The sequence below is a fragment of the Hyaena hyaena genome, unplaced genomic scaffold (assembly GCF_003009895.1).
Source record: "Hyaena hyaena isolate Hyena2069 unplaced genomic scaffold, ASM300989v1 scaffold_86, whole genome shotgun sequence".
NCBI classification, from domain to species: Eukaryota; Metazoa; Chordata; class Mammalia; order Carnivora; family Hyaenidae; genus Hyaena; species Hyaena hyaena.
The window spans coordinates 1,263,139-1,272,950 of record NW_024080721.1 but is presented as its reverse complement, the minus strand read 5'-3'; the positions used below and the strand labels follow the sequence as shown (position 1 = coordinate 1,272,950).

At 50.0% G+C, this 9,812-nt stretch overlaps 2 long non-coding RNA genes across 2 annotated transcripts in view; one reads left to right on the top strand and one right to left on the bottom strand.

The window, feature by feature from the left end:
* The window catches only part of LOC120233309, a 19,354-nt gene extending 15,286 nt beyond the window's left edge, over positions 1-4,068 (bottom strand). The window contains exon 1 of the long non-coding RNA XR_005528787.1: positions 3,827-4,068. This is a non-coding gene — a long non-coding RNA (uncharacterized LOC120233309). The remainder of the gene's footprint in view (positions 1-3,826) is intronic.
* Positions 3,118-5,370, top strand: LOC120233308. The gene is made up of 3 exons (XR_005528786.1): positions 3,118-3,727; positions 4,077-4,222; positions 5,029-5,370. It is a non-coding gene; the product is annotated as an uncharacterized LOC120233308 (long non-coding RNA).
* The last annotated feature ends 4,442 nt before the right edge of the window (positions 5,371-9,812 follow it).

Below are 9,812 nucleotides of genomic sequence, written 5' to 3'. Positions count from 1 at the left end.
AAATTGTTTTTTAATGTTTATTTATTATTTTTGAGAGAGAGAGAACACACAAGCAGGGGAGACACAGAATCCGAAGCAGGATCCAGGCTCTGAGCTCTCAGCACAGAGCCCGACTCGGGGCTCCGACTCACAAACCGAGAGATCATGACCTGAGCCAAAGTCGGACCCTTAACCGCCTGAGCCACGCAGGCCGTTTACATTAGAATGTTGAGCCTCCAACTCTTGATTTTGGCTCAGGTTCTGATCTCAGGTTTCGTGAGCCGGAGCCCTGCTTTCAGGCTCTGCGCTAACAGCACGGAACCTGCTTGAAATCCTCTCTCTTTCTCGCTCGCTCGCTCCCTCTCTCTCAAAATAAATGTTTAAAAAACTGTAAGATATTTCAAGTGTTCATGGTTATTTGGTATATGTATACATTGTGAAAGGATTCCCCCATCTAGTTAATTAAGCACATCCGTCACCTCACATAAGTATTACCTGTTTTGTGTGTGGGGACATTTAAGTTCAAGCCCCCTTAGCACATTTCCATGACAGTACTGAACCGTCCAATTTCTTTTTTATATATATATATTTTTATTTATTTCTAGGAGAGAGAGAGAGAGCGTGAGCAGGGGAGGGTCAGAGAGAGAGGGAGTCACAGACTGAAACAGGCTCCAGGCTCCGAGCTGGCAGTCAGCACAGAGCCCGACGCGGGGCTCGAACCCACGAACCCGCGAGATCATGACCTAAGCGAAAGTCGGGCGCTTAACCGACTAAGCCACACGGGCGCCCCTGAACCTTCCAATTTCTACTACGGCTGGGAGCAGGGGCGCGGGGATTCCTCACCACGACCACTAGGCGGCACTGCGGAGTTCAAATCCCATCCGAGGCGTGAAATCCTTCAGCTGAAGTCGGCACCCGGGTCTGTCCGGGTGGAAGAGAGAAGTCAGCCCCCAGAGCCCCCTGCAGCCGGGGCGCCGGCGCTGTGGACGCGCACAGTGCACTCACCTGGAACGGCGGAGGGAGGGGGAACCGCGCGGCGCGGCTCCTCGGCTGCGGACTCAGCGGGTCTTTTGAGCGAGGGTGCGCCCCAGGCTGGGGACACCCCGCAACCCCGTGCTTCTAAAATAGAGGTTCCCAGGCTCCGCCCCCGGAGATTCCGGTTCCAGCCGGAGGTGACTGAGAAGACGAAGAGCACACCGCGCCTCCCGGGGGGGGGGGGGGGGGGGGGGGGGGGGGTCGACGCGGGGCCTGTGGGTTCGCGTCCCGGCGCTGCGCGCAGCGAGCGCGCTCAGGGCGCTTGATCCCGGGCTTGTCTGGAGGGTTAGCAGCGAGCAGCCCACGTGCCCCGGGCTGTGTCTGCACCGAGCGGACCCCCCGGAAACGGCTGGCGAATCAGCCGGCGCTGGGAGCAAGCAGGCAGAGAGGGAAGGGCTGCTGCTCCCGTTACCGGGTGCGCAGGCACAGATCTGTTTTCGTCTCGACGTTTTTCATTAAGAAAATAGGAGTCCAGGGGCGCCTGGGTGGCTCAGTCGGGTAAGCGTCCGACTTCGGCTCAGGTCATGATCTCGCGGTTCGTGGGTTCGAGCCCCGCGTCGGGCGCTGTGCTGACTGCCAGCTCAGAGCCCGGAGCCTGTTTCAGATCCTGTGTCTCCCTCTCTCTCTGACCCTCCCCTGCTCACACTGTCTCTCTGTCTCTCTCAGAAATAAATAAAGCATTAAAAAAAAAAAGAAAGAAAGAAAATAGGAGTTCAGGGCGCCTGACTGCAGCTCAGGTCACGACGTCACGGTTGGTGAGTTGCAGCCGCGTTTCGGGCTGCGTGCTGACAGATCAGAGCCTGGAGCCTGCAACGGAGTCTGTCTCCTTCTCTCTCGGCCTCTCCCCTGCTCCTTTCTGTCTCTCTCTCGGTCTCTCAAAAATAAACATTTACAAGAAAGAAAAGGTAAGTTCAGGAGTGCCTGTCCGTCCAGTCGGTAGATCTTGCCACTCTTGATCTCGGGGTGGTGAGTTCGAGTCCCACGTTGCGCATAGAGCTTACTTTATATGTTTTTTCAGATATATTTTTTCTGTTTTACTTTTTTTTTTTTTTTGAGACAGAGACAGAGCATGAGTGGGGGAGGGGCAGAGAGAGAGAGGGAGACACAGAATCTGAAACAGGCCCCAGGCTCTGAGCTGTCAGCACAGAGCCTGTTGCGGGGCTCGAACCCACAAACCGTGTGGTCATGACTTGAGCCGAAGTCGGACGCTTAACCGACTGAGCCACCCAGGTACCCCTCTTTTTTTAAAATTTAACAAAACCGCCAATAGAATAGCATCACGATAACATTGCAGTTCCTAGGGGGAAAGAAAAAAAACTTTTTTTAAAAAAAATACTTATTTATTTTTGAGAGGGAGAGAGAGACAGAATGTAAGCCTGGGAGGGGCAGAGAGAGAGGGAGACACAGAATCCGAAGCAGACTCCAGGCTCTGAGCTGTCAGCACAGAGCCCGACGCTGGGCTCGAACCCACAAACCAGGAGATCATGACCTGAGCCAGAGTTGGAAGCCCAACCAACTGAGCTACCCAGGTGCCCCGGAAAAAAAACTTTTCTAGCAAAAGGAGGATAGGAAAAGCCAGGGGGAAAGCATAAATTACAATGACAAAAGAGCTTCAAACATCTTCGTTATCATAATGTATTTACATGGGCTTAACTAAGAGTAAGAAGAGTTACATGACAAAGATGTAAAAAAAAAAAAAAGGGGGGGGTGCCTGGGTGACTCAGTCCTTAAGCTTCCGACTCTGGCTCAGGTCATGATCTCAAGGTTTGTGAGTTCCAGCCCCCCTCCCCCCATCGGGCTCTGTGCTAACAGCTCAGCCTGGAGCTGCTTCAGGTTCTGTCTCCCTCTCTCTCTGCCCCTCCCCCACTCATGATCTGTCTCAAAAATAAATAAACATTAAGAATAATAAACAAAGTTTAGGGGCACCTGGGTGGCTTAGTCAGTTGGGTGTCCGACTTTCGCTTAGGTCATGATCTCACGGTTCATGGGTTCGAGTCCTGCGTCAGGCTCTGTGCTGACTGTCAGCTCAGAGCCTGGAGCCTGTTTCAGAGTCTGTGACTCCCTCTCTCTCTGACCCTCCCCTGCTCACGCTGTCTCTCTCTCTCTCTCTCTTAGAAATAAATAAAACATTAAAAAAAAGAATAATAAAGTTTAACAAGCAGAAGCATAGACTCTTAAAATGAAAACAACGTTGAACGTTTCCTATGTAAACATGCTCTGATCGGGGAAGGCAAGGTTAAGTGAAATATAAAACTCCACTTCAATTATTCATTAATTCCCTCTTTCCCTCATCATCACTATTATTTTTTGGATGCCACAGTGTCTTGGGGACCAGGGATCCAGGGAGAGACCCCCCCCAGTAGGCAGGACAGGGGTTCTTTACCACAGGGGTTACATCCGCCTTAGTGGGTGTTAAACCCAAGGGCAGCGGAGGAGGGAGGCTTGGCTCTCATCTGGGTCATGCCAGCCTCTTCCATGTCCCTCCCCTGCTCCTTTACCTTCATGCTGCGCGTTTACCTTGATGCAAGACTCGCCTGTCCCTCCCGGAGCCGGAAACAATCTATGCCTGCGGTTGTGGGCCCCGCCCCCCACCATTTCCTACAGCCGCTGAACGTAACAGACAATAAACCTTTATCTTCTTGCCATTTACCTTCAGCCAGAAAAGCAAACAACACAAAGACTCTCTGAGTGGGCGCCGCAGGAGTGTCTACAGGTAGCTGGCCAGGAGAGGGGTGGCTGAGGGCCCTCCAGGCCCACTTTATCTGAGAAGAGACTAAGTACAGAGGTGCTGACATTTGCTTGGGATACTCACCAAGGTCGTTGTAGTCAACTCCCGGCAGATGCTGGGGGTAAAGTGTCCGAATGGCTCACCTCTCCTGACCCTTACGTCCCAGAAGCTGGAAGGCCAGGGCTCAGGGCAGAGTGGGCCCATCGCATGCCAAGAGGGGATATTCCGACCCCGAGAAATACTGCTCCAAAGCCCCCAGGGTCGGGGAAGGGGGGGAAGGGGCAATTCAGACTGAGGCTTGCTTGTGTCTGTCGCTGTTCATTTATGTCCACAGGGCAATTATTCAGCCGGGCCAAGTCTCCAGAGCAGTCCGCCAGCCCCCATGAGCTCTTGGTGGTGGGAAAGCAGAGAAGTGCTGGTGCGAAGAAAGGAAGGCCGGGGCTCCGTCAGTTAAGCATCCGACTCTTGGTTTCAGCTGAGGTCATGATCGCGTGGTTCTTGGGTTTGAGCCCTGAGTTGGGCTCTGCACTGGCAGCAAGGAACCTGCTTGGTATTCTGGGTCTCCCTTTCTCTCTCCGCCCCTCCCTTCTCTCTCTCTCTTTCTCTTTCAAATATAAATAAATAAACAAAGAAACATTTTTTTAAAAATTCGATAATCCACATTGGGCTTCGTGCTCATGGTGTGGAACCTGCTTGGGACTCTCCCTCTCTCCCTCTCTCCCTGCCCCTCCTGCTCTCTCTCTCTCTCTCAAAATAGATAAACTTTAACCAAAAAAACAATTTTTTTTTAATGAAGAGGAGGAGGAGACGGAGGGGGCTGTCAGGAGAGGAGGACGCCCTTCCTCACCCCCATCCAGACCTAGAAAGGCAGGGTGCTGGAAACAGATGCAGACAGAAACCCGCAGGCCCCTGAGGCTGTCCGTCCAGAGGAGATGGGGGCGGGGGCGGGGGGGGGGGGCAGGACCCGAGATGAGAGCAGATGGGAGGTGAGGGAGGGCACCTTCTCCGACACCTGGGGAACTTGATTTGTCCTAGACTCTCTTCACATGGGGTACCGCGTATGGGAAGGCAGGAAGTGACGGAGGCTCGCCTCTTGTCCATCTGGCCTGGCTTGATCCGTAGACCCTGACGTCTGTGCGCCTGCCCCGGTGGCCTCCACGACGCATAAGGCCAACTCCGTGGAATGAGCCTGACGCCAGGGAGATTTGCAACGAAACCGTGCTGCGTGTCGCCACCAGCATGGTGGCTGTGTCCTCAGATTTGCTCCTCGTTTTCTTTTGTGCCAGGGTTTCAACCTGGGGTCCATGGACGCCCACCCCCACCCCAGGCAGCTGAGGAGAGAATCCGATGGGTTTGTAAACTTGGATCGAAAAAAAATTTACATCTTTGTCTTCATTAACTTCCAGCGGAAATCTAGCGTTTTCTTCAATCGTGTAAGCCAGCAACCTAGCAGGATCTGTATCACCTTGCAATCATTGCGGGGATCTTAAATACCATTTATGTTCTTCTAGTTTGAAAATACTGACATTATTACGCTGCTAATGTATTAATCAAGAAGCACCACATAACACACATATTCACGTAGTTTCATCATTGTGATTCAATAAAATTGGTTTCCTTTGTAGTCCTACGTGGATTTTTTTTTCTCTCTGCGTTTAAAAATGTTCTAGAAGAGTCCGTAGGTGAACATGCCTGCAGGGTCAGGGCAGGAGGAGGATCAAGTGCCCCCCAAATTCCATCTTCTTTTGTTGTTTCTGAAAACCCAGCTGACAAGGCCCAGTCAGACCCAGAGGGAGGAGGCTCCAGGCCCCATCTGTAGGGGTGAGGGACCTAGAATGACTACCTGGCCCCCCAGACCCTCCACCCCTGCCCCCTGGGTCTCCTGAGGCCCCTTGACCCCACAAGCACACTGGGAGAGGGATCCATCCTGAGAAAATGGTAGCCTTGGTGAGTCGGTCCAAAGTCCCACACATTAGCTATGTGACACGACCTTCCATAGCTAGAGGGCTCCAGCTGGAGGCCCGGCCCAGCTGTGTGGCAGGGCTTGGGAGAGCAGCAGAGAACTCAGGAAGGCCAGCGCTGCTCCCAGCTACTCAAGGGCCAGGTGGGGCCACTTCTGCATCTGAGTCCTCCTCCCTCGGGCGGGGCAGTTCTGTGCGTCCTCCCAAACTTTAGAGTTCCCAAGAACAAAATCCGAGGGGCCCCTGGGTGGCTCAGTTGATTAAGCGTCCGACTTCGGCTCGGGTCATGATCTCACGATTGTGGGTTCGAGCCCTGTGTCGGGCTCTATGCTGACAGCTAGCTCAGATCCTGGAGCCTGCTTCAGATTCTGTGTCTCCCTCTTTGACCCTTCCCTGCTCATGCTGTCTCTCTCTCTCTCTCAGAAATAAGTTTAAAAAAATTTTTTTTTAATTAAAAAAAAAAAAAAGAACAAAATCTGAAAGCCCTGAGGCAACAATGGTCCCAGAGAAGTGCTGCTAACAGGAAGCCTTTCACAAGTCTGGGAGCGAGGGAGGGCAGGTAGGAGGTCCAGGCACCCAGGGCTTCCCACCAACCAACAAGCCAGGTGACTCAGGAACCCCTCTGCCACATGGTTCAGGGTGACTTCCAACAGGGGAGTCTTCTGAGGCTTCCTGGGGCCGTGCTCTCCCAACTTGGTGTAGGTCTCCTCAGACTAGCACCCAAGTGTCCAAAAGAGCAAGCAGCCAGCAGGAGACAGTGTCCAGCACAAAACCAGCCTGCCTGGCCCTTTACCTGCCAGACCTCAAATGTGGAAATCCTAACCCCAGACAGGAGTATAACGTCAGAATCTGTGGCATTTCAGCCTCACTTCATCCTCATTTCTGAGTGACACCTGATCTCCTGGGCTTGGAGCACACCCCTGCACTGAATTTCTCCCTCTTTTGGATATTTTATTAACACAAAAACAAGCATGAACTTCAAAAATACCAGTAAAAAAATTCAAAGGCAAGCCACAGACTGGGAGAAAACATTTACAATACATAGATCTGGCAAAGCACTTGTATCCAGAATATGTAAAGAACTTTTACAACTCTTCAATAAGACAAACAACCAAAAGAAATGGGCGAAAGGTTTGAACAAGCACTTCACCAAAGAACATATGTGGATGGCTCCTAAACACAAGAAAAACTGGCCACTATCATTAGTCATTAGGGAAATGCCACTTCAAACCACAGGGAGACACCATTACTCACCCAGTAGAATGGCTACAATTTGAAAGACCAACCAAGCCAAATATTGTGAAGGTATGGAGCAAATGAAATGCACATACACTGTCTCTAGGAATATGAATACTACATCATTTTAGAAAACAGATTGGCCATCTCTTAAAAATTGAAACATGACATTTAACTTATGCCATCCTATTCCTAGATAGACAGAAGAAATGAAAGAATATGTCCAAACAAAGACTCATACGCAAATTTCCACAGCAGCTTTAGGAGTAATAGCCCCAAACTGAAAAACCATCCCAAAGCTCATTGTTCTGTTCTGTTAGGGATGCTGTAACAAAATACCCAGCCTGGGGGGCTTATAAACAACAGAATTTTATATCTCACAGTTCTGAAGGCTGGGAAGTCCATGGTCAAGGTGCTGGCAGATTTGGTGTCTGGTGAGAACTTGCTTCCTTGTTCTTAGGTGGACATCTCTTTGCTGTGTCCTCACTTAGAAGAAGTGGGAAAGGACTTCTGTGGGGTCTCTTTTAGAAGGCATTAACCCCATTCAGAAGGGCTTTATCTCCACGACCTAATCACTTCCAAATACCATCACATATAAATTGGGGAGGGGGAGGGGGGGAACATTCAGCCTATCACACTTATCATGAATGATAAGTAGATAAATCTCTCAGAACAAAAATTCATTGAAATATAAAATTCTAGGGGTGGCTCAGTGGGTTAAGTGTCCGACTTCAGCTCAGGTCATGATCTCAAGGTTCATGAGTTCAAGCCCTGCGTCGGGCTCTGTGCTGATAGCTTGGAGCCCAGAGCCTGCTTCAGATTCTGTGTCTCTCTTTCTCACTGCCCCTCCTCTGCTCTCTCTCTCTCTCTCTCTCTCAAAAATAAATAAACATTAAAAAAAAGAAATATAAAATTCTAGAATAGGCAAAATGATTGGAAAGTGGCAGAAGAGATTCAGGTCACCAGGACTCTGGTGTACCCCCCACCCACGATGTGCATGCTCCCCTTGGTGGGCGCACCTTCCTGTCCTTGCCAAGCTACCAGCTCGTCCCTCTTCTCTGCAGAGGCCTTTCCTGACCCCTTGGTGTCCAGAGGTTGGGGTGCAGAGAGGGGAGAGGCTGCCTGCATTGCAGCACTTTGCCCCATTGTGACCCAGGGCCCTGGCACAAAGGGTCCCTCAACTATTGTTATTGAATGAGTGATGAAAAACAAAAGATCATTCTAGAGTTGTGGAAACTGAGAGTAGAAGGTCATTTCCCCAAGTTCACCCAAATTAGCAACTGATTTGGCCCCTAGCACCACGTCCTGGACATTTCTCTTTACTGGAGGAAAGGCTGGGAGAGGGTGGGGGCTGCAGGAGCCTGCAGGGCTGGGCTCTGGGCTGGGCTCCGGATGAGACATCAGGTATACCTCGGTTTGGTCCCCGCCTACAACCAGCTGTGCACCTCTGGGCCAGGAGGTTACCTTCTCTGAATCTCAGTGAAGTGAACAAATACCACTCACCTCAGGGCGGCGTGGGGCTTGAAGAAGAGCATGTAGGACACGCGCTGAGCCCTTTTCAAGGAGGCGAGGATCAGGGCAAAGGAATCAATCATTCTTTGTTGCTGTTTTTGTAGTTATTAAAAATGAAACAACCCTGCATGATTCAATAGTAGATTAAGTTGCTTGCTTTTCTGATATTTAGAGGGGGAAATTCTCCTTTTATGCTTATTGTATTTTTTAGAAAGAGGAGAGCGAGTGGGGGAGGGGCAAAGAGCGAAGGGAACAGAAGATCCAAAGTGGGCTCCCCGCTGACAGCAGAGAGCCCGATGTGGGGCTCAAACTCACGAATCCTGAGATCGTGACCAGAGCTGACACTCAGTCAGACGCTCAACTGACTGAGCCACCCAGGCTCCCCTAGGGGAAGAAATCATTCTGTCACAATACGCCCCACCTTCTTCATATTTGTATACTTGTGTGTATAAGGGTATACAGTCTTACATATGTAGTTACATATAGCGATAGATACTAGGTACATTTATATCTTCTTACAGGGGCAAAGTGTATATCTTATATATCCACCCAAGTAGCCATGATTTCCCCCTTTCCTTTGATCTTTATATTTACATAGATTGGGTACTCACCACCAGAGCTTCTGCTCTAGCTTCTGCACGCCTGGTCTTGTCTGTTTGCATCTATCCCTGGAAGGTGCTGTCGGGCACAGAAAGGTTTGTTTTTTCAAGAAGAGGTCACAGTGCTGCATTCCCTGAGCGTCTGCGAGCTGCCTGATCTTTACAGGAACGCTTTGATGGGCAAGACTCAAATTGTAGTCACTTTTTTTTTAAATTAGATTTTATTGAGGCACAACATTGTTCCAGCTGTTGACTGTGGCATCACGAACCATCTCGACACTACTGGCGTGTCACGTTCATAGCAGTTATTATTCACAACAGCCAAAAGACGGAAGCAACCCAAGTGTCCATCAGCAAAAGAATGCATCGACACACAATGGGCTACGTGTACAATAGAATATTATTCAGTCTTGGTAAGGAAGGAAATTCTGACACGTGCTGCCGCCTGGATGAAACTTAAGGACACTTAAGTGAAATAAGTCAGTCACCAAAAAAAGAAAAAATCCTACATGATCCTTCTTATATGAGGTTCCTAGGGTAGTGAGGTTCACAGACACAGAAAGTAAGGTGGTTGACACAGGCAACAGGGAGGGGAAAGGGGGAGTTGTTCTTGACAGGTATAGAGCTTCCATTTTTCAAGATGAAAACGTTCTGGAATCTATTGCATAACTATGTGAATATACTTAACACTACTGAGTTGTACACTTAACAATGATTAAGATGATAAAAAAATTTTAACTGTATTTATTTATTTTGAGACAG